This window comes from Oncorhynchus tshawytscha, linkage group LG07 (assembly GCF_018296145.1).
Source record: "Oncorhynchus tshawytscha isolate Ot180627B linkage group LG07, Otsh_v2.0, whole genome shotgun sequence".
NCBI lineage: Eukaryota > Metazoa > Chordata > Actinopteri > Salmoniformes > Salmonidae > Oncorhynchus > Oncorhynchus tshawytscha.
This window is the reverse complement of record NC_056435.1, coordinates 29275295-29298150: the sequence shown is the minus strand read 5'-3', so window position 1 is coordinate 29298150 and position 22856 is coordinate 29275295. Positions and strand designations below refer to the sequence as shown.

General features: G+C 43.2%; 1 protein-coding gene across 9 annotated transcripts in view; it reads right to left on the bottom strand.

Annotated features, from left to right (window-relative positions):
• Positions 1-22213, bottom strand: part of LOC112254339 (band 4.1-like protein 1) — a 125064-nt gene extending 102851 nt beyond the window's left edge. For 4 of the 9 annotated variants that reach the window (XM_042324261.1, XM_042324265.1, XM_042324263.1 and 1 more), the window contains exon 1: positions 22044-22212. The gene's annotated coding sequence lies outside the window, so the exon portion shown is untranslated. Of the gene's footprint in view, positions 1-22043 lie in introns of all 9 variants that reach the window. The other 5 variants (XM_042324268.1, XM_042324269.1, XM_042324262.1 and 2 more) reach the window with 4 other exon arrangements.
• Positions 22214-22856: the final 643 nt, after the last annotated feature.

The following is a 22856-nucleotide window of genomic DNA, read 5'->3' as shown; positions in this document are numbered from 1 at the left end:
TGCTTGTTTTGTCACAAACTGAAATTAGGTGAACTATTAGAATTTTAGCAACCAGGAAATGGCGGAGAATTATTATTTTTTACCTTTATTTAACTAGACAAGTCAGTAATGTCGTGACGTTGGCCTGGGGGATAGGTTTATGACAGTCATAAATACCTCTTCCCCCCTTTTTCCTCTCTCTACCCTACTGAGGTTACATTTTTTTTACACTTGGTTAACATAGAGATTCTGGGAACATCAGAATGTGGGGGGAAATGAACTATATTCTGGTAATCCGAACAATTGAACATATGCGGTGGTACTTAATGAATATGATGTCAGTTCAGTTGTCATCTGAGACATTCTCATCAATGATAAGATGACATAAACTCAACAAACTCTACAGTGGAAAGGCTACACATCCGAGTTATTGGATTCACATGGAATTGTTGTTCAATTAAAATGTTTGAATATGAAATTATTTGTGATGGGATGAAATGTGATTTTAGCTTCTAAAATGTGAGATGTGGGTTTTCATAAGATATTGCTGCTCACTCAGTGGCCCGCCCACATGAAGAGACAGAGGTTGTAAACTATGACACACACCCCTTTTCTCCCTTCCTATATAAAGTCTTGACGACAACATAGCTTCCTGTTCCGAGGATATGAGGGCGACGGTCCTATGTCAGAATGGTTCAGATAATAACTACAGAATGAAGCCAACATCAGCATGAGCTTTGGTTGCGAATGTTATGAACTTTGAACTCTTATTCACTACAGAAGGGATACCTCCTAGCTGTTGAGTTAGCGAACGCAGCTGCAAAAGCAGGTTAGGAATGAACAGACAGAGTATCCCGTCTATTACACAACAACGTTACTACAACGTATCCAACTGACAACCAGAGACATTCTTCAAAGGACAGAGGACTCGGTTTGGTAACACGGCCTTCCATCTACCACCAACCTACTGAAGCGCAGCTCAGAGTAAATATTTATTGCATTTTCCTTTTCCAAATCGGCAGTAATTTATAATGCATAAGATACTGTATTTACGATAGCACAGCTTCTCCCTGTGTCCCTCAGTCTTCTCGCTCTTTCACTCCAACCCAGCCCCTTTTCCTTTGTGTAACAAGCTGTCATATCTGTTCCGCCCGCTAGGAACGTTTTCCTTTATGACGTCATTTGTAATCAAGTTATGACTAATTGTGTGTATGTGAATTCTGTGTCATTAGTTAGGTATTTAGTTAATAAATAATTAAACCCAATTTTGTATTGCTGATTCAAATTGTTAGCCAGGGTTCTTGCAGATAACCAAGAATGTACAACTTTCAGATGAGACTGAAGTAAGATGAAGATTAATGTTGACTGCTATCGATGTAAAATATTACTAGGTCTTTAAAAGTTTATTCGGAAGATAACAGCTCTATAAATATTATTTTGTGGTGCCCGACTCTATAGTTAATTACATTTACATGATTAGCTCAATCAGGTGATATTAATTACGGATAAATTATTTTATAGAATAGCATGTCATATCACTTAATCCGGCATAGCCCAAGACACGACAGTAAAGAAAATAATAATTATTTACAATGACGGCCTACCCCAAACCCGGATGACGCTGGGCCAATTGTGTGCTGCCCTATGGGAATCCCAATCACAGCCAGTTGTGATACAGCCTGGAATCAAACCAGGGTCTGTAGTGAAGCCTCTAGCACTGAGATGCAATGCCTTAGACCGCTGCGCCACTCAGGAGCCCAAACCTTTAAGAGGTTTTAAATTAAAATTCGGACCGCAAGATCGTTTTCTGCAAAGCCAAACTGTACAGGCCTTCTAACCAATGATTTACATCTGTATAATCTTCTGAAATGTCTCAAACTGCAAACCATGTTCGAGCAGAATAACAAAACATTTACTTAAAACGTTTTGTTTTTATTGATGTGCCAAATAACTGCAGTACTGCGCCATCTTTAAAAAAAATCCACTACTGCTGCCGGTCAAGAGTATCTCACAGAAGACAACCAAAAATCCATCAGTAGAAAGCGGCAGCATGGTGAAATGAGGCAGGTGTCCTTGAGCTAGCAGTGGAACACATATTAACACAAGTGATTGTGCTTTTATTGACATTCATCCTCTGCAGTGTAAAAGATGTGTACATCTGCTAGCGTATGTCTACTGGCTCTGTGCGCTGGTGTGAAACAAACAGGCTCTATTCCCCAGATTCAGACCCCACCACAGGGGATTGTTGGTCCGCCTTAAGTCACCATACCTATTCTCACAACAGACTGATTGAACTCACAGTATATAGGCAACTGCCAAAATAAAGGAAACTCGGGGGCCCCCGAGTGGCGCAGCGCTCTAAGACACTGCATCTCAGTGCTAGAGGCATCACTACTGTCCCTGGTTTGATTCCAGGCTGTATCACAATTGTTCGTGATTGTCCCATAGGGCGGTGTCCGGGATAGGCCGTCATTGTAAATAAAGGTCAAATAAATCAAATACAAAGTATATTGAAAGCAGGCGCTTTGAACACAGGTGTGGTTCCCAAGTTAATTAGGCAATTAACATCCCATCAAGCTTAGGTTCATTTGTAAAAATGCCAAGTTGCCCATTATTTTGGCTACCAGAGCTAGAAGAAGAGATCTCAGTTACTGTGAAAGAGGGGATCTCAAAGGAGCACAGGGTGTGTGTGTGTGTGTGTGTGTGTGTGTGTGTGTGTGTGTGTGTGCGCAGTCACCAGATCTCAACCCAGTTGAACACTTATGGGAGATTCTGGAGTGGTGCCTGAGAGTGTTTTCCACCACCATCAACAAAATGATGGAGTTTCTTGTGGAAAATGGTGTCGAGTAAAGTTCCAGACACCAGTAAAGTTCCAGACACTTATAGAATCTTTGCCAAAGCGCATTGAAGCTGTTCTGGCGGCTCGTGGTGTCCCAACACACTATTAAGACACTATATTGGGGTTTCCTTTATTTTGACAGTTACCTGTACTTTGCACAAGTGCCAGCTAATCATGTGTTTATTAAGCAGCAGACCATAAATCCCTCTGTTGCACCCAAACACACACCAAAGCTGTCCAGATATACTCTAAAAAAGGTGCCATCTAGAACCTTAAAGGGTTAGTTGGCTGTCCCCATAGGAGAACACTTTGAAGAACCCTTTTCGGTTCCATGTAGAACCCTTTCCACAGAGGGTTCTATATAGAACCCAAAAGGGTTCTACCTGGAACTGAAAATGGCTATCCTTTTGGAACCCTTTTTTTGTAACAGTGTAGGCTACAAGAATCCATCTGCAAAGACAGATAAATACAGCCCATACTGAAGGATTACACTGTTGCACAACATGGTTTCACGCGGAGATTGACTCGTTAGAGTAGTTCGCAATTGGCCAGCCAACAGATTCACAGCCTCTCAAACGACTCACAGCTACAGTACTGCAGCTTCTCACATGGGAGCTCTCAAATACACACAAACAGTACAACTGTCTAAAAGAGGCACCATGTAATTTACACATACACACACAAAGAGAGAGAGAGACACATGCAGTACACACACACTGTCGCAACGTCGTAGCGTGTTTATAAGTGAGAGAGGAGGCTGTTCTCGTGGTCTGTACCTCCCACTGAGGTTATGCGTCACTGCGGCGCAGGGCCTGTAACTACATGTGTGTGTGTGTGTGTGTGTGTGTGTGTGTGTGTGTGTGTGTGTGTGTGTGTGTGTGTGTGTGTGTGTGTGTGTGTATGTGCGTGTGTGTCTATGTGTATGTATGTGTGTGAGCTTTCTGGCAGAAAAGGGAGTTGACTTCTTGACAGCCAACAAGCTGTTCCACAGAGTGCTACTCACCGGACAGTACCTACCCCCCAGGAGGCCTTACTGATAGTCTGGCTGACCCTGTCTCCAGACCGTCATCCAGACCAACCCCTCCCTACCCAACTGTGCAGTGAGTGACAGACTACACACACACACACACACACCAAACCAGCTCCAAAATAAACCCAGTTCAGTTTAGAGCTACACACACCCACACCATCACTACTGCACCACACACAGCTTTACAACTCAGACTGATCCTGATCCTGCACATCAGTCACCATCGGGACACTCCCTCCCTTCATGGGCTGCTTGTCAGATCGAAGCAGAGGGAATCGATAGCAGTCGGTCCACTCATATATACCTCCCTGTTTAGTATGCTGGCCCTTAATCCCAGTTCATTGGAATCCTTAGTAGAAATGCTGCCAGTTATAAAAACCATCAATCTGATCTGAATGTGCCACAGACCGGAGGACAGAGGGGTGGAGGAAGGGAAGGGCAGGCATGAAGTCATGGCCAACATGCTTACCCATAATGTCCCTCACCGAGGCTCTACTAAATTATCCAAAGACCTGACTCAGGGGCACAAACTGCTAGTCAATACACACTAAGGTTGTCCGTGTTCTGATATCTCAAAGTGTATGTTTGTAGAGCAGTGATGGTCCACATTCAGAGCGATGGCGGTTACTGTTTCATCCCACGGAGATATGTCAGAGGATATTGAAATGAGTTGTGGGTTTGTGTGGTGATGGGTTTGTGTGGTGGTGGGTTTGTGTGGTGGTGGGTTTGTGTGGTGGTGGGTGTGACTTGCTTCTTCTCTCTACGCCGCTCTGCATCGTCATTAATTATCTATATCTTTGCTTATAGGGCTGCGTTTCTGTCTTCTGTAATCATCTCAGACATTTTTTTTTTACCACGGCCTGCTTAACACGACAAGCTTTTTTTCCATTAAAGGACATGTAGAATTATAACTGAAGGCTGTGTGCGATGCATGGCTCAAGTAAGGCCAGGATAAAGGTGTGCTTTGGGCAAGATGAGAAGGAAGTAACTATCAATGGTTTGCTCACAACATGACCTATATTGCAGCTCAACACACACACACACACACACTGCAGCAAACAGACCCTGGCTCTGAACATGACCTCTATTGCAGCAGCTCAGCACTCCTCACTCAGTGGCAGGCAGCTCAGGGAACACCTGGAAACAAAAGACTATTGTACCTCCCTGTGACACGCTGAAACACAGAACCAGAGACGGCAACAATGAACCAAAACAAACACACCTTTCATTTAGTTTTCTAATGGCTCACTGCCTGCCCCTTGAAATAAAAGGAGCTTAATGTGCTGACGCTGCACTATTTGTCCGGTTGGCCTTGTCCATGGAGGGGAAGAGTGCCATTAGACAAACACACACACACACACAGACACACACTGCTGAAAACGACCTAGAAAATCCCCCAGGTCCTTCTGCAGAGGCCCAGAGGCTTGGCCAAATCAAATTTTATTGGTCACATGCTTAGCAGATGTTATTGAGGGTGTAGGGAAATGCTTGGCTTTCTAGCTCCGACAGGGCAGTAATGTCTAACAAGTAATATCTAACAATTTCACAACATATACCCAATACACACAAATCTAAGTAAAGGAATTAAGAATATCTAAATATATGGACCAGCAATGTCAGAGCAGCATAGACTAAGATACAGTAGATTAGAATACAGTATACACATATGAGATGAGCAATGTAAGACATGTAAACATTATTAAAGTGATTGGTGTTCAGGGAGAAGCTTGATCAGCATCCATTCGGGAGAAAGAGAGAGACACAGCAGTGATCATAGCTCATAGCGTCCAATGGTGAAGAGATTGACATGAGCAGTTCTGTGTTGCTCACACAGTCATCCCACGCTCAGCCTGAGGCTAAACGGAGGGTGGTGTGTGTGTGTACGTGTGTGTGTGTTCCACCATCAGCTGAATGAAAAATCCATAAAGGCTGCTTGTAATAAAGAATCCTATGGGTTAGGTCAGCGTTTCAGCAGAAAATATTTGCATCAGTGGCAGTTTGGAGACAGACAGAGGTCGTGCCATTAGATGAGGAGCATGAAGCCAGTCAGCCTCATTCCTCAGTAGGTTATATTAACTCCTTCATACATTCCTCAGCCGAGTAGACCTCTATCCTGGGGTTACTAGCTCGCACATTGTGTAATGTGTCAGCGTGGTCCTGCTGTGAGGTCAGCATCTCCAGCATGCCACCAAAAGGTCGCTAATGTTACAGCAGTGTTACCGTGGCAACCCCGGCCACAGAACACGTCACTAGCGGCCTCCCTTGTGTAGGCTTGCGGATCAATTTACACAAAAAGCTGGAAAAATGATACACAAGGTACAATTTTGAAATTTGGTTGTGCATCTGCATACCACATGTAACCATGGTAGCCCAGGAGCTCCACATCCGGCTTCTTCAACTGAGGGATCGTCTGAGACCAGCCACCCGGACAGCTGATACAACTGAGGAGTATTTATATCTGTAATAAAGCCCTTCTGTGGGGGAAAACTCATTCTGATTGGCTGGGCCTGTCTCCCCAGTGGGTGGGCCAATTCTCTCCCAGGCCCACCCATGACTATGTCCCTGCCAAGTCATGTGAAATCCGTAGATTAGGGCCTAATTAATTTATTTCATTTTACTGATTTCCTTATATGAACTGTAACTCAGTAAAATTGTTGAAATTGTTGCATTTATTTTTTGTGGCCCCCACCCCCATCAAAGCTGGCCATCCCTGCACTGGAAGAGGGTCGTTAGTAAAGGGGAATTGTGAGAGGGTGGGTGCTTCTCTCACCTCCTACGGTCTTGTCATCCTTCCTGACAATTGGCTTCCAAGTGTGAGCTATGGTTTAGTGGTGGACATTTAAGATTGTGCAGATGATAGTTCCCGCCGTGTTCCTTAAATTGATCTTGTGTCTACGTCTTGTTCTTGAGTCAAGCAGCGTTGTGCAGGGCTAACAACAACAAAAATGAATAGCCTGTCACTAGAATAGTCAACGGTCTCCTTCTCTAGGTCTGGGCACGGGGTCCACCTCATGTCAATACCATATTCATAGAGGGTCACTCAAGATGACTGCCTTGGTGACAACTAAGGAAAGAATCATGGGGAGAAGGAGTCTAACACATCAACGGGTCCTGTGGTCATTTCAGGCTGTCCATTGTCCATTTCAGGCTGTCCACACTAGATCACGTTACTGTGTAATAGTTTTTCCTGCATTGATCTAGCGAGTGATATTACAAAATGTGACTCGTTTCAGGAAACTAGTTGTTTGGTCACTACTTCACAGAAGAGCCGTTTGAACGCAATTTTTAAAAAATGTGTTTTTTGGGGCAGAAATGCCTTCTCGAACATGTGAACTTTTATGTGCATGAATAACAAATGTGTATGCCATCTTTACATACAAATACAATTGTTAAATTACGAGCCTAGTTGGTTTAGCCACAGAAAAAGACAGCAATCTTCCCGCTAGCCATGTCTGGCTTCGATAATGAGTGTGCTAGACATGCCATATAATACGCGTCTCTCTATTTGAGCTGGTCAGTATGTTTAGGTAATCCAGTCTAATGCTGCTTTTATGTATCACAAAATAAAACTGCAGAAGTGTTGCTCTCCACTTTCTGGAGGACCGAGATCTAAAAATCAGTGGAATTCGAGTATGATAGCTAAGGAGAAAAAAACACTTGTCTCCGGATTACATCTTCAAACTAAGGGCAACCGTGGCATCCGGCAGGAGACACATCCATCCATGATGTATAAACTCGATAGTCTAGCTAGCTATATTTTCAGATATTACACATTTCTAATTTTGACATAAAGTATTTTAATTTCATGTTAAAGTGTACTGTTAACAAGTTAGCTAACGTTAGCTGGCTGGCTCGCTCGCTAGCTAACGTTACGTGTATGATCTTCTAATTCGTATCTCAGAGCCATTTGCTTGTCTAGTTATAGCCTGATGTTAGCTAGCTACCATAGAACCTAGTTGGTTAGCTACCTGCAGATTCATGCAGGGTCGTAACGTCATGAGTTGGGATTATGGTTCATTGTTTACCTAGCTAGCTAAATACATGCCTTAACAAAAAAGACTCCACTATGCAAGTAACCATTTTGGGTGCATTCGTAAATTCAGTCTGGCCATCTACTCCAATTTTAGAGCACTCTCATCTGAGTGTGCCAGAGTGCAGAATAACCGTAAATTCATCACACGCTCAACACCCATTGAATATGGCTGGTGTCAGTAAACTTTTGCAAAAAAGCTTAATAACAAATTGTTACCAGCAGCACAGTTAGTCATCAATGCTCTGGATAACATGAAAACATTCTAACCAGCTCTGCTAGGGCGAGTAAAATGGTCAGCGTGGGGGGGTTCTCTCATTTGTGTCTGGAAGTAGCTAACAAGCTAGCCAATGTTAGCCAGTTAGCTTGGGTGCTTGACTGCCGTTGAGTAACGTACTGTGAGATATTCTCTCATTTGTGTCTGGAAGTAGCTAGCAAGTTAGGTTGGGTGCTTGACTGCTGTTGTTAGTACAGAACACTGTGATCAACCCTTAAAGAGATGGGTGAGGCTAAAGCTTAAGAGTTTGTTAACGATGCTAAATGGGTCTAGACAAAGGGCTCTACAGGAGTAATACCAAAACATTCAAAAGGCCATTTTCTCAAAAGTGAGTTTACAAGTTTAGCAACTTTCAAAGCAGAATTACTTTCCAATTGTTTCTCGACTGTAGTGTACGATATACCATTTTGTAGCTCTGAGTCTACTTTTATCCAATGTAAAAAAACACAATTTCAAATTTTGCTACAGTACATAAGACTTGTTTGAGCCGGACGTTCACAAATATACTCAAGCCATCTAAATAGTTTTTTTTCTTATTTTTCTCGTTTGTTTGATTTTACTGAATCGTAATGATAGTCTTTGGCTGAGCCATGATTATGAGAATGCAGATACTGTATAAATAAATGCAGCCAAAGGCTATACAGACGAAACTCTGAACGGCCATTGGTAGGTCTGTCATCAGCAAACGGTAGTGCTACAAATAGCAATCCACTGACCATAAGCTGCCTGCAAATCATTGTGGTTGCTGTGGAAACAGATACGATTCGTGACCCTATAAAAAAAAATATTTCATCACTCTCAAAGCAGAGATGCGAGTTTATTCAATTTAATTGATGGTGAGAACACAGAATTTCCTTCCAGTCAGTGACTCTCAAAATCAAATTGTAGCCCCCCCAAAAAAGACTGCAATAAATGCCAGCCAAACCTATAATCATTACAAAATATGCCAATCGTGCGTTATATACATTTTAACTGTGAAACTTGCTGGCAAAGCCTAGCATCTGTGTGACTAGACAGCGAGCAGTGACCACAGGTGTTGACTCAAGCATCTGCTTACATACACACTGGCTGTTGGACCCTTAGGCTACCTAGTGAGAATGAAGTCCAACACTAAAAACAGAACAGAACACAGGAGGACTGCCTGCCTGATGTCTCGGGTGGTAATGGAATTAATGGATAGTCTGTCGACTGAAATTAAAGGCTGTCCATTTACATCAGCTCCATCACCTCAACAGTAGAAGATCTACAGCGAGGATCATCAACTAGGTTCAGCGGCACGCCGATTTTCTCTTGAGTGGATGATCAGGGGGGCTTCCACAAATCATTTGTAGACTGCAAATTGACCACAGGAAGCCCAAACAGATATAATATTTGACTCAAACATAATCATGGCACACCTTGTACTCGATCACATACATCTATCTATCTGTTATGCGTGGGAATACTTTGGAACACATTTCCAAAATTAAAATCACTTGGAGCTGATTTGCTGGTGTTTTTACAGTCATGCCCAACAACAACAACAAAATACACATAAGGGGGCCAAATAAAAATCAACCACGGGCCGCCAGTTGGGTAACCCTGATGTGCACATTCAGTCCCTGAGCTGACAGCATGCCACTGTATTGAAGGAGTTGCAAAGAACCAATGAGAAGGACATGTGGGGGTGGGTCCTATGGCATGTTAGAGTAATGTGTAAAGACGAGAAGCCAGAACATATCAAGACATACCATAGTATGTGAGGGAATGAAAGATTTTCATTTTTGTTTTCGACAATAGTCGATAGACGTGGGTATGAAGGCTTACAGTTTTGTCCTTTAAAAAGCCTGAAGACCAGAGATTCAGTGGCAACAAATACCGTATTTCAACCTAATCTGAAAAGCTCAAAAGTATATGAACTGCTTCTGCGTGCAGTACTGTACATTCTCTGGGGTGTTACCATTTATGCTCATATTCAACACCTCTGCTATGAATGTGTGCGGCAGGCACACCATTTCAGTCGACACCACTCCTTTCTGAAACATTTATAAAGAAATTAAGATGTCAACTAAGACCTACAAAAGACCGCTAGTGTATAAAACATTCAACAAAGAGAAGAGCACCCTTCTGTATGAGGGAGACAGAGTTACCATGGAAGCAGAGCTATATTAAATGGAAGACTAGTTGAAAAGGCCTCCCTTGGGAAATCCTATCCCTGATTGGCACATGCTCATTTGCCAAGTGGAAATACTGCCCCAGTGAACTCCCATTTTCTTAAAAACACGAAAACAATGACTTCTTACATGGTGATTGTCATTCGCTGACAGCCACTAAATATGTGTTTTAGCACAAAAGAATCTCGGCTTTTTCTGTCAGCTGGTGCCCATTTAGCATGCTTTGGTCTGCCTGCCTCGGAGGGAGAGAGTCCTGAAGGGTGGAAGTGTTTGTGGCAATACTAGTTCCTACTGCCCTCTCTCCTTTCTTGTCTGACCACATTCATGTCCCTCGTTGTTACATCCTGATTCCAGCTACATGGGACCTGGTCATTCTACCCAAAGAGCTGAGAGCTGAGAGAAGCAGGGGGAGGCTGGTAGAGAGGCTGGGTGAGTCTGCGAGGAGAGGCTCTGGGGGAGAGAGACAGACATTTTAGGAGAGGCTGGCAGTGGGCATGGGTCCAGTCCCAGCTCAGCTCACTCTCCTGTTTGTATAGAGCCATTCATCTCCTTATTAGGATCAGAGCATGACTGAAAGGAAGCTAAAGGGACTCTGTGTGTTATTGGTGTCAGTGACAGGGAGCTAGTAAAGGGGTCGAACGGGGAGCGCAATGTTACTGCCATCTAGACACAGAGAGGCCTAACTAAGAGTCACCCAGTCAATGCCTTTACTACTGAGCCGAAGAGCTAACTGTTTAAGACTTACTGTCAGTCCAGTAAACCAGTCTCTTGTTTAAGACCATTGTGTGCATCAGAATAGAGGGTCTACTGAGTGCTAGCTGAAAGCATCAGTGCACTGTGGAGGAGTTGGCAGCACTGTGTGCTAGTGTCGGTACCATAGCGGCTACACTTCAACATCATGATACGAATTATCAAGGACCTTTTTGGCTGTTTTCACGATGAGAATCAATGTACCACGGAAAGATCTGTGTGGAGAGCAGAACAAATGCTAGGATCTCAAACTGTGGAACTATGCAACGAATACTAATAATGGATTCAATTAATAGACCGCTTTTTTTTGTTTGTCTCGATCAAAGGGCTTTACATTGCATGGGGGAAATTCACTTTATCTAATGACTACTAGTGCTAACGTATCTACACTAACTAACGGACTCAACTACCAATGAATAGTTATTACAGTTATACAGCCTGTAGTTGAGAAACACGGCGATCTGCTCATAGAGCGCCACAACAATGCGTGGGCTCTCTTCACGACTGAGGCGTTTGTGGTAGCTCTGCATGCAGGTGCTGAGGAGAACCGAGAGCTCTGTTTCCTCCTTCTGCTGATAACAGTGCATCAGTGAGCACAACAACACAAACAAGCCCCCTAATTGTTGACTGCTGAACACATCAGGATTTGTCAATACAGTTGAACACAATTGAACGGCGGTGGTGTTATCAAGTCGTGTCACCCGTTTCAGTTCTGAGTTGATGTAAAAAGCAGAGAAGTGATTTAAACATCATTGTTAGTCTACTGATCAATAGATCGGGATTGCCACACACGCGCGCACACACACACACACATGCACACACACGCACACACACCGTTATCAAATCATATCACTCGGTTTCAGTTTTTAGTCCTTTAGGATGGAGCTGTGGTGTAGTCTAGATGTTCGACAGCAGGCCTGTACGTAGGTCATATAATGGTTACGGTCTAACGTCCTCCTGACTAAGACATTTAATGTCAGCCCTTTAATATCCCCAGTAAAATCGCCCTGTTTATGAGGAACAGAATGTGTGAAATGTGACTATGAAACTCACCCTGGACGTGAGTCTCTGGTCTGAATCTTAAATCATAGGAAGTATGTACGGTTTTAATAAGTTCTAAACGGCCGAGACACTCACACCCATTGACATATTGGAGTCAATTATATGGCTAACCGATTTGAGTATTCCAGGACCAAAGTTGGCAGGGTGGTTCTGTCTGCAGGGAGAAAGAGCAGAGTTGGTAGCTGATTGCAGAGAGATACTGTGTGTTGCTGTGCTCATGGTCATGATAGAGGAGCTGGGAGTGTCCTTGTGTCAGGCATCACATAATAACAGGCGGCAGACGCCTCACCCCTGTCACAGTCACTACACACTACATACAAACCAACAATTACCTGAGACCAGACGTCATTCACACATACATTGATATCGGTTAGCTTGTAATTAATCCTGTACATTGTCTATAGATCTCTAAGCACACAGCAGGCATACACCAAGTGCAGTATGGTGAGGCACATCCGGGATCTCCTATCCAACCTGTCTGACCAGTTTGGGAGCCACAAGACAGGCCCAGCGGGACTAGGAGTAGTCTCCTCTCCTCTGCTCCTCAGACCCTAACTATTCCACACACCTTCTGCTGCTACGCGACTAGCCTACAAACATCAACAAACATCCTGACCAGGGAAGCTAGCACTGGGAATTGAGTGAAAACAAAGACATGTTTTTTTTCCTAATGTGATGTCACCCCTGTCCAGCTGGTCTGCCCTGCAATATCCAGTTTGATGGTAGTACTTTATGCAGCACTAACTGTGCATAGATCATGGGAACTCGCCATCATCAAAACAAACGTGGCACGAATCGAATGTCACAGTTCACATGAGCACTGATTAAACTTTCTCATTTAATCTCCTGACAGGCTAATTACAATCTCTGATGTTTATTACAGTGGAGAGTTTAAGCGTCGCTGAGGTCATGGACAGACAATAGGAAAAACACATTCTGCAATGACATTTTTTAAAAATTTGATTTAACTAGGCAAGTCAGTTAAGAACAAATGTTTATTTACAATGATGGCCTAGGAACAGTGGGTTAACGGCCTTGTTCAGGGGCAGAATGGCAGATTTTTACCTTGTCAGCTCAGGGATTCGATCTAGCAACCTTTCGGTTATTGGCCCAACACTCTAACCACTAGGCTACCTGCCAACATCACTGGCTACATAGAGCTACAGACAGCTACACAACTCCTCCACCACCAATCAACATCACTGAATCCCTGAGATACTGGATGGCTGTAAGATACAGTAGCACAAAGAGAAGAGCACACCCCCACTGTCTGAGCTGGGGTGAAAGACAATGAGGCATGAAGCATGCACATGTAATCACCATCCCACTTGTTCAGAGAGACATGACTCATCCCTGAAAAAGGAGGGGAGATTTCTTTAGAGAGAGTGGGGGGGGGCAGGTATGTAAGAAAAAAAGAGAGAGAAATCCATCCCAGCCTCAGAACCTGCTGACTCACTGCAATCAGCAGGAGCACAGAGGGCTTCTGCAGCTCTGGAGAACAGACTGGATGCTCCACTCCCTCTCTGGGCTGGCTCTGCCTCCCCTTCAGAAGGACAAAGTGACACTTCCCATCACACGCCACGAGCTATGATGGCAAGCTGGAAATAAAAGACAGGACTAAAACCGTCTTAAGGAAATGAAATAGCAGCTCCCTAGGATTTACAGTAGCAGAACACCCATCTCATCAGAACAGAGACTGATGCGAGAGAGGTGCCAGTGAATCAGTACGTTAAAAAAATGATGATACAAATAAATCTCCTGAGCAGACAGTAGTAGGAGGTGAAGGGAAAACACTGAGGGAATGAGAGAAAGAGGCATGATGCCAGAGAGAACACATAGAGAGGAGAGACAGCTCATTGCCCAGCAGTCATTAGAAACGTCAACAACCCACTGGCTGTCTAGCCCATTGAAAAGAGACACCCATTGACTTCCTATGGCAAGACAATACCCATTGTCCCCAGCGGTCAGAGACAGCAAATAGTCCTATGGTTCTCCTTAAAACCTGTGATGGCAGCGCTTCAGTAATCAACAAGGTTGAGGATTCAATAAGATAAATCATCTCAATTACCGCAGTCTAGGAGTGGTACAGAAATAACACATTGGACTAATATTGCATTCAAAAATTCAGCCATCGACTGTGTTTGCCAACAGTCTGACCACGAGGGAAAGCAACCCTCCATGCGTTAAATCAAGGGAGTTACTCTGTTGCGGTGTAATTCGACGTTTGAAAAGACTGCAATGATTCCACTACACCTCTTGTAAGGCCTAATTCAATCCCAGAGCATGAATAGACATTCAACTCCCCCTGGCCAGTTCCACGCCATGGTATTATGGAAACGTTTTCCTTGTCCTTTTTTTAAAGGCATCATTGTTTCCTCACTAATGAGATTACAATTCTTTCATCTGCTTTTCAGGTCTCTATTTGCTCCGACTTATACTTTGCTTACCCTTTTGTTGCAGGTGTGTCTTATCCTGTACACTGTCTCGCTCATTTCAAACGGGTGTTTTACAGGTAGCTCTCAAAACATCAGCTATCAATCAGTGTAATATCCTTCCACATCCCTCACAATTGAAAAACATTATGTCACCCACTCCCACAAGACAAAAGCACGTGATCACTCCTCGGAAACGCCACACTTTACAACAACGACATGAATGGCACTATCCAGAACAGACCGTACCATCCTAACCTCAGAGAGCAGCGTAAAGCAAAGTCTCCTCTTCTGTCTATTGTGTGTTCTCAGTAGTACAGTGTCTCTGATCAAGCCTGTGGCTCGTCTTTGTGACTCCCTCCGACTCGTCCCTGCACCGCTGCGTGAGACGTGACCAAATTCACCCAGCTACAACACGGAGCCAGGGAACATTCCACAGGGCCAGCAGCAATGACAGCTCAGTGGAGACACGGACTAAAGCATACACTCTGTCCTCAACACACGCCGCACTGTAAAGCCCACGTACTAATGTCTGTGTACATATGTCCTCTGGTTTGGCACTGTAATAAATGATTAATGATACAAGCAAGATAATGCACTTCTATTTTCTAACGATGACGGCAGCATGTTGGAACGTGGTAATGAGTAGTAGGATCAGTCTATGAGGTTAACATGGGGTACAGGAGCTGGTTGTCTCCAGGTAAAGACTGAGCAGAGCGAGGAGCACTGCCTCTGTGCCTCAGACCCAGTGGAGGCTTCATACTTCCTCATTTGAATTGCAAATCAGGGAAAATCAAAACAATGTGTTGTTGGTCACATGTGCCGAATGCATCAGGTGTAGACTTTACCGTGGAATACTTGCTCACGAGCCTTTTCCAATGATGCCAAGTTTTTTAAAATTTAAAAAAACTATGAATAAAGCAATATACAGAGTACCATATCACTGTGCAGGGGTATGAGGAATTTGAGGTAGATATGTACATAAAAAGCAGGGTAAAGTGACCAGGCATCAGGATAGATAATAAAAATAGTCAAATAAAGGACAGATTAGCAGCATATGATGTGTGTGTGCGTATGTAGTGTATGTGAATGTGTTTGGGATTTCTGTGAGTGTCAGTGTAGTGAGTGTCAGTGTAGTGAGTGTGAGTGTATATATAGTCTTGAGAATGTGCATAGAGTCAGTGCAACTAACTATTTAGCAGTCTTGTGGTTATTTAGCAGTCTTATGGCTTGGGGGTAGAATCTGTCTGAGCAGATGCTCAGGCACTATTTGCTGGACAGTAGTAGAGTGAACAGTCTATGGCTTGGGTGGCTTAAATCAGCATGCTGTGATCTGAAATTCCAGCCTCAAGCATATAACAAACACAGACACATACACTACGACCAACTCATGTATCTACATGACCCCAGAGTGAGACAGATGTGCCACACGCTTACCATAGAGACATACAAAAGCTTAGAGACAGACACAGATAAAGAAAGAGCTGTCAGGGGAGTGATATGATGTGATATCATGCCAGCAGTTCTCTTTCATCCAAGTCTCTCAGTACACTGACAAAAAGTGTTCATAAATGCCTATTCCCCAACTCGTAAGGTTCCTTGGAGAACTCTTGCCTTTACATTGTAAATAGGTAAATTAACACTCAGTGGTGTGTAAGAACTCCAGTGTTGGTGTTAATAACCATAGTTGAACCAAAACCACACCCACCAATATCATATTTCCCAGCATGCTCTATTGCAGGTTGATTTTTAGAATTGTTTGTTTCAATATCTATTTTCTTGCATGTACATTGATTGATTGAGTCATTTTATGCTAGTCAAATATAAATAATACATTTTCCTAAACGAATCCAATCTGTTACTTTGACTTATTGCACCTGTTACTGAAATGGTTGTTCCAATTTAGATGTTTAAGGCAGTCTCATATCTTGGTCTTCCCAACCCAGGTTGCAGGTGAGTAAAAATTTGAAAAAAATTGGATAATCCCCACTCCGGCTGGATTCCAACAGGAATTACACATCACTTTGCAAACCAGCATAATATGACTAGCAGGCTGTAAAATATGAGTTTCAGACTAACTGTATTAGGATAAAACTAGGCTTGTGTTAAGAAATAGGCCTTATGAAATATGTATTGTCTTAAAGAATGTAATTTAATGACAACATATTCTCTTAGGATCTCATTTGGTGAAGGCCACAAGACTGAAAATGAATGAATGCAACAACCATGTCCTCTGTCACTAGCAAACACAGTCGTGGGTGGTACTGGTAAATCTAAAATTCACTTAAAATCCACCCTGGGAAATATGCACTCTACAGCAGGGCTATTTAATTCCGGTCCTGGCGGGCCGAAACATTTATGGTTTGGGATTTTTGTATGGTTCTTCAAAGAATCATCCCCATTTATCATTTTTCAGAGACCCTAAAATGGTTCCGCTATGGCTTTGCTCTAAAGAAGCTTATTTGGTTCCAACTTGCACTTTTATTTTTAAGAGTGTAGGTAGGCAAGTGATGCTCTGGGCAGGGGAGATCTAAACTGTTCACAGGAGTGTTCCAGGCCTAATGTTAACAAAGCTACTGTCTGACAGCTCTACCCAGTAAGGCTGCTGACTCGGACTGTGTAGGCTGCAAGAAAGACAGCGCTGGCTAAGAGAGAGGGATTTAACGAATACAAACCAACTATAAAAACAAGCTGGGGTGGAAGAAACTGCTGAAAGAACAAGATGATACAGATGAAGAAATAGAGGTCTACTTAGTAATGATTTGAGCATAAATGTCTGAAGAGGTTGGATCTAAGCGTCTACACATACTACAAGGTAAACTGGTGTACTTGTCACGTCTCCACAGCTACCTCCAGACGATGCGCCTGACACTCGCCCTACAGTTGCCCCCCTCTAAGCAGCAGAGCAGTGTAAACAGAATTGTCTTGTTGAGCCAACACTATTACAGTAAAAATGGTAATAGCATAGCAATGTTTTTTTAAACAGATGTCTTTTTTTAAATAAGGAAAATGTCTGTACATGGAGACTTTTGAGGTGTTAGCTGTCTATTGTCAGTCAATTCAATGTGTACGGACGAGAAAATAAACCCTTTAATTGTCTGCACATGCTTTTTGGTTGTTGCATTATTCAAGAGTGTAATATGGGTTGGTTGCATTATTCAATATTGTAATGTGTTTTAGAAGAAAAAGTAGCTTGAATTGTTAAATAGTTTGTGCTTGCTGGCTAGCGGCGACTGATATATGGTCAATTTGAGTTTGCTGACCAAGAATGACGTGTTGCCAGTCACAGCGAAAGGAAACACATGGATATAATGTGAAATGAAAAGTAGAAATCGCTTTTGCCACTCTGCTCCTCTGACTCTCCTTCGTCTCTCGTAGTGGGAATAGGGCCTAATAGAGCATTTCTATCATAGCCTCGTTCCAGTTTTCAGACCCAAACAAAAAGAGGATTATGTCCTGTGGCTAAACATCCGTGACTTCACCAGCACATGCTGGATAGCTGATTGAATCAACAGGTTAAATATTTACCACATGTATTTTACGCAAGGAAGATGGTCATTTGATAAGGCTTTTGGTAAGCATTCCTCACATAGCTAGATCACAGGAAGGCAATTGACACAAGTTATTTCATTATATACATGGCTTAATTTAGCCGGGTTCGGTGAATTAAATGGCTACTTTGTTGTTAATGTTGCAGCATCATTAATCCAATCTAATAACAACGAAATATCCATCCTGTGCCAAGTTCAAATTCAAGTGGAGAGTAGACAACAGCTATTCAAATCAACATTGCATTCAGTCGAAAACGAAACAACTTGAAAGCTTTCCAAAGAAAACGCCTCCATAAAAATAAGAATTCCAGAAGCAAGCTGTTCACCTTAATGTGCCACAGTCAGATACTGTATGAGGCATGACAAATGTTAACAGTAATGGAGAATACAGCCCTATGAAGAGTACCGTAGAGCTCCATGAAGAGGTCAATTGTCCACTGAAGGCAAAACAACCCCCCTAAGCCTCACAAATGACCATGTCCATTGTTTCAGTGCGACACACATAACATACACTGAAGGTACAAAACATTAAGAACACCTTCCTAATATTGAGTTGCACTACTCCCCATTTTGCCCTCAGAACAGCCTAAATTCGTCAGGGCATGGATTCTACAAGGTGTCGAAATCGTTCCACAGGAATGCTGGCCTATGTTGACTCCAATGCTTCCCACAGTTGTGTGAAGTTGGCTAGATGTCCTTTGGGTGGTGGACCATTCTTGATACACACAGGAAACTGAGCATGAAAAACCCAGCAATGTTTCAGTTCTTGACACAAACCAGTGCGCCTGGCACCTACTACCATACCCCATTCAAAGGGAACGTTGAATAGCACACATACACAATCCATGTCTCAATTGTCTCAAAGCTTAAAAATCCTTCTTTAACCTGTCTCCTCCCCTTCATCTACACTGACTGAAGTGGATTTAACAAGTGACATCAATAAGGGACCGTAGCTTTCACCTGGATTTACCTGGTCAGTCTGTCACGGAAAGAGCAGGTGTTCTTAATGTTTTGTACACGCATTGTAGTTCGTGTTGGTTAAATACCCTGAAGAGATGTTTGCCTTTTATGAGAACCTAAAGTTGTTACATTTTTATTGAAGCATCTGATCTGAAACAAGCCTGGGATTTCCGAAAACATCGTAGCACTAAGATCTTCTTAATTCCATTGAAACTAAATTAACGAAAGATGATCTTAGAGCTGCAATGCTTTTGGGAAACCCTGTCCAGATCTTATGTATTTGCTGTCAAGGAAACCAGAAAGGCCTCAGAAGCATGATGGTCAGAGGTGAGACCACCACCATACATGGACCAGTCTGACCATGCAGCAGAGCCTGCTCTAGTCTTCTGAATGATATATTTCATTTAACTTCTGCCAGATGCTTCCACTGTACTCACTCACAGTGAGGTACAGTGGGGCAAAAAGTATTTAGTCAGCCACCAATTGTGCAAGTTCTCCCACTTATAAAGATGCACAATTGGTGGCTGACTAAATACTTTTTCCCCCCACTGTATCTGTAGGTGTCACGGATCCCCCCCGGTACTGCTGCTCATTCTGTTCACCAGTTCCGGAGGTCTACGTCACCGGCTTTCTCGGCTTCACTGAAAGGGACTCATTATCATCAACCCTGGACTGTCTTGTCTGATTACACACCCCTGGTTCACATTTCCCCTGATTAGTATGTTATATATGTTCCCACTGTCTTTGCCGGTTATTGTTCCCATGTCCGTAGGTGGTGTGAGTACCTATGCGTTGGTGCAGCTGTTATACTGCCTGCTATATATAGTGTGTATTACGGGTGTCGTTCATCGATGGTTTACCCTCGCCCTTTTGTTTGGGTACAGCCCAGTGTTTTTGTATACGTGTTTGTTTTGGGTGTATTAAAAAACCCTATTGTGTATTCCTGCGCCTGTCTCCAAAATCCTTTATACCAGTGTGACAGTAGGAATACCTTCTTTGGTGTGATTATCTGGGCAAAGGCCACAACAATCAGTGATTAGGTATTGGTGATGGGCTGTCAGTCACTCAATATTCTGTCCACAGTTCATACAAATGCCTTTGAGAAACGTCAAACACTGAGTGTTGACTGAACATGCAAACACTGAGTGCCTGACTGAACATGCACCCCTGGCGGTGTTTGGGTGTTTCAGAGAGGGTGTGAAATGGGACTGTGTTTGCCGTTTGGATCGGTGTCTCAACATGTTATGCATACATGTGTATATGTGTGTGTGCGTGTGTGCGTGTGTGCGTGCGTGCGTGCGTGCGCATAAGCATCAGTCAGGTGGAGTGTGTGTGCACTGTGTGAGATGGGTGTGTCTGGGGAAAAGCAGGCAAGTGGATTGTGCTAACTTTGAGTTGGGATAGAAGATCCAATTTGCCTTGACAGCAGGACTGAGACAAATTAAAGCCCATGGACGAAAACAAATCGATATATTGCAGTCACGAGAGATGGTGTGAATTAACATTGGTTACAAGCAGCAATACTCAAGCCAAGTAAGACTGACAATTGTCAACCAGAGACATACTATGAGATAGCGGCGCAGGGCTGAAATGAACAGAAACAACAACAAAAACTATACAGCATCTCCCGTGGAGGTGAACATGAAGGTGAGTGGGAGTGAGAGTCTGCTCGTTTTAAGAGTGAGTGGAATTCAAGCCATCACACTGTTACGCAGGCTTAACAAAGGGATGCAGAGGTGAGGCATTTGACTGGATATGGATTGTAATGCCTGGTGAAACTGGTATGATAAAAGGTGAAAGCACTTTGTGAGCAATTGCATGCCAGCATACCTGGCAATGTATTCAACATAAGTGCTCAAGGATTGACTGTGTAATCAGCTATCTAAATTCACTCCGCTACATGGGCCTTAAACAAGATGCCACCCACCTGAGTGGTCATATAACAGAACATACCATAATAGAATAGAAGGTGCTCTCTTCTGTCCTCTGCACGGCAACCATCCCCAGGAGGCTAACACAGCCTTGGGCTTAACAGGCAGTCACCCCAAGGCTACCCTCACTTCACGACACCACAAGGTTCCTGTGATACTAATAACATATAGGGATGTGTATGATGACAACTTTTTATTCTCATTACTGGGAACTCCCTTCTCCCTTTAAGAACCATTACATCTAATGGAGTAATTCTTCATTCTTTGTGTAGGTCTACTGGCTCTTTATGACATCGTGGCTAGATGACTATCATGAAGAGTAGGCTAGGTTTGTTATTAATTCTGTCAGGAGTTAGGGCGGGGGCTGTCCGGCGAATAGCGGCGTCATTGACGCTACAAGTAGTGCCTCTGGAGCCATAGGACGCGCCATGGAAATGAAACGTTTATTTCCTATCACCTCATGCCACACATCGCCTTCACACAATTTCCTGTGTGCGCATATGGGATGTTATGATGATGAGGCTATGGGCATGTTCCACCAAACATATTCCGAATCATATTCGCTTTATACTCGAGGAGCATAAATTAAATCGTATGGAATGGAATTATTGCAGAATAACCAAGCATTGACATAGTCTCCCTTACAAAATGTAAAATAGTGAAAAACATTTCGGTCTAGTGTGTCTTTCACATGGAATACCATTGCACAACATGATTGTAGCCAATCCCACTAAATAGTGCGGTATGGCTACATCAAGAAGAAGAAGACAAATCACAAAGTAACGGAATCCAGCATAGCCCACAAATGGCCTTATAGCCTACCAACATTTTATATTTAAAAAACGAGGCACAAGTACATTTTTGGACGTGTGTGTTGTGCACAGCGTTAGCCGGAGCAACAATAGTGGATTATTTTTTTGCATGCATCTGCAACAATTTATTTAGAAGTAAGATATTGTAGCGTAATAAACTATTCCCTATGATGACATGGAAGTACCGCATGTAGCCTTTGAAATGTAAATAATACAATGCAAAATGTTGCTACCTACCTTTCCGTCAAACTCACATCCAGGTGTGGACCATTGACGTTGCGCACCGCGGGCAAATCAATCCAATACTGCCTCCGCCCCGTCGTTATTCCCTGCTTTAAGGGGAACAGCAGTATGAGGGAGTGAGCGAGCTTCGAGTGAGTATGAGGAAGAGAAGGAGAGTGAAAGAGGGAGGGACAGAGGCTGTGTGGTAGAGAAAGACGCGCAAGTCTCGGGATCCCAGTAACCAGCGGGAGCTTGCTTTTCCCCCACGCAGAGAACGGCCTTCACTTCTTTGGCACTGCAATGACTTTGATTTATATCATCATTGTCGTAACACAAACCCCTATTCAGGTAGTGTAGAATATGCGACGAAACCGTCTTATTTTGCATATAGAAGACTATAACAGGCATAGTGAAATTGGTCCATCAAGTCAGGCCCTTTTCTTTATGAATGGTTTATACATGCGACATAGATTACCACCTGTGTAAACTATGGTAGGACTACTTAGTGAGAACATGCATTTATAGTTTTCCTTCTTGGTTAAACAATAACCCTATCATGTGCTAATTGTTTTTTTTAAAGGCAAATAAAATGGTTTGTTCTGTAGGCCTATTAGTTGAAAGTATGTCAATCTATTCAACCTGAACTCAGGGGTACACGTTAGTGGTGCGCGACTCGGCTGTTTGCTCAACCGCGCCCGCCCGCAATTGCTAATAACTCATCCGGTCCGCCCCGACTATGTGATAAAGTGAACATCTGAAGACTGCACCCAACCCTAACCCGTTAGTATAGAAAATTAGCTGTAGGCTACAATCAAAGACAGCAGAACG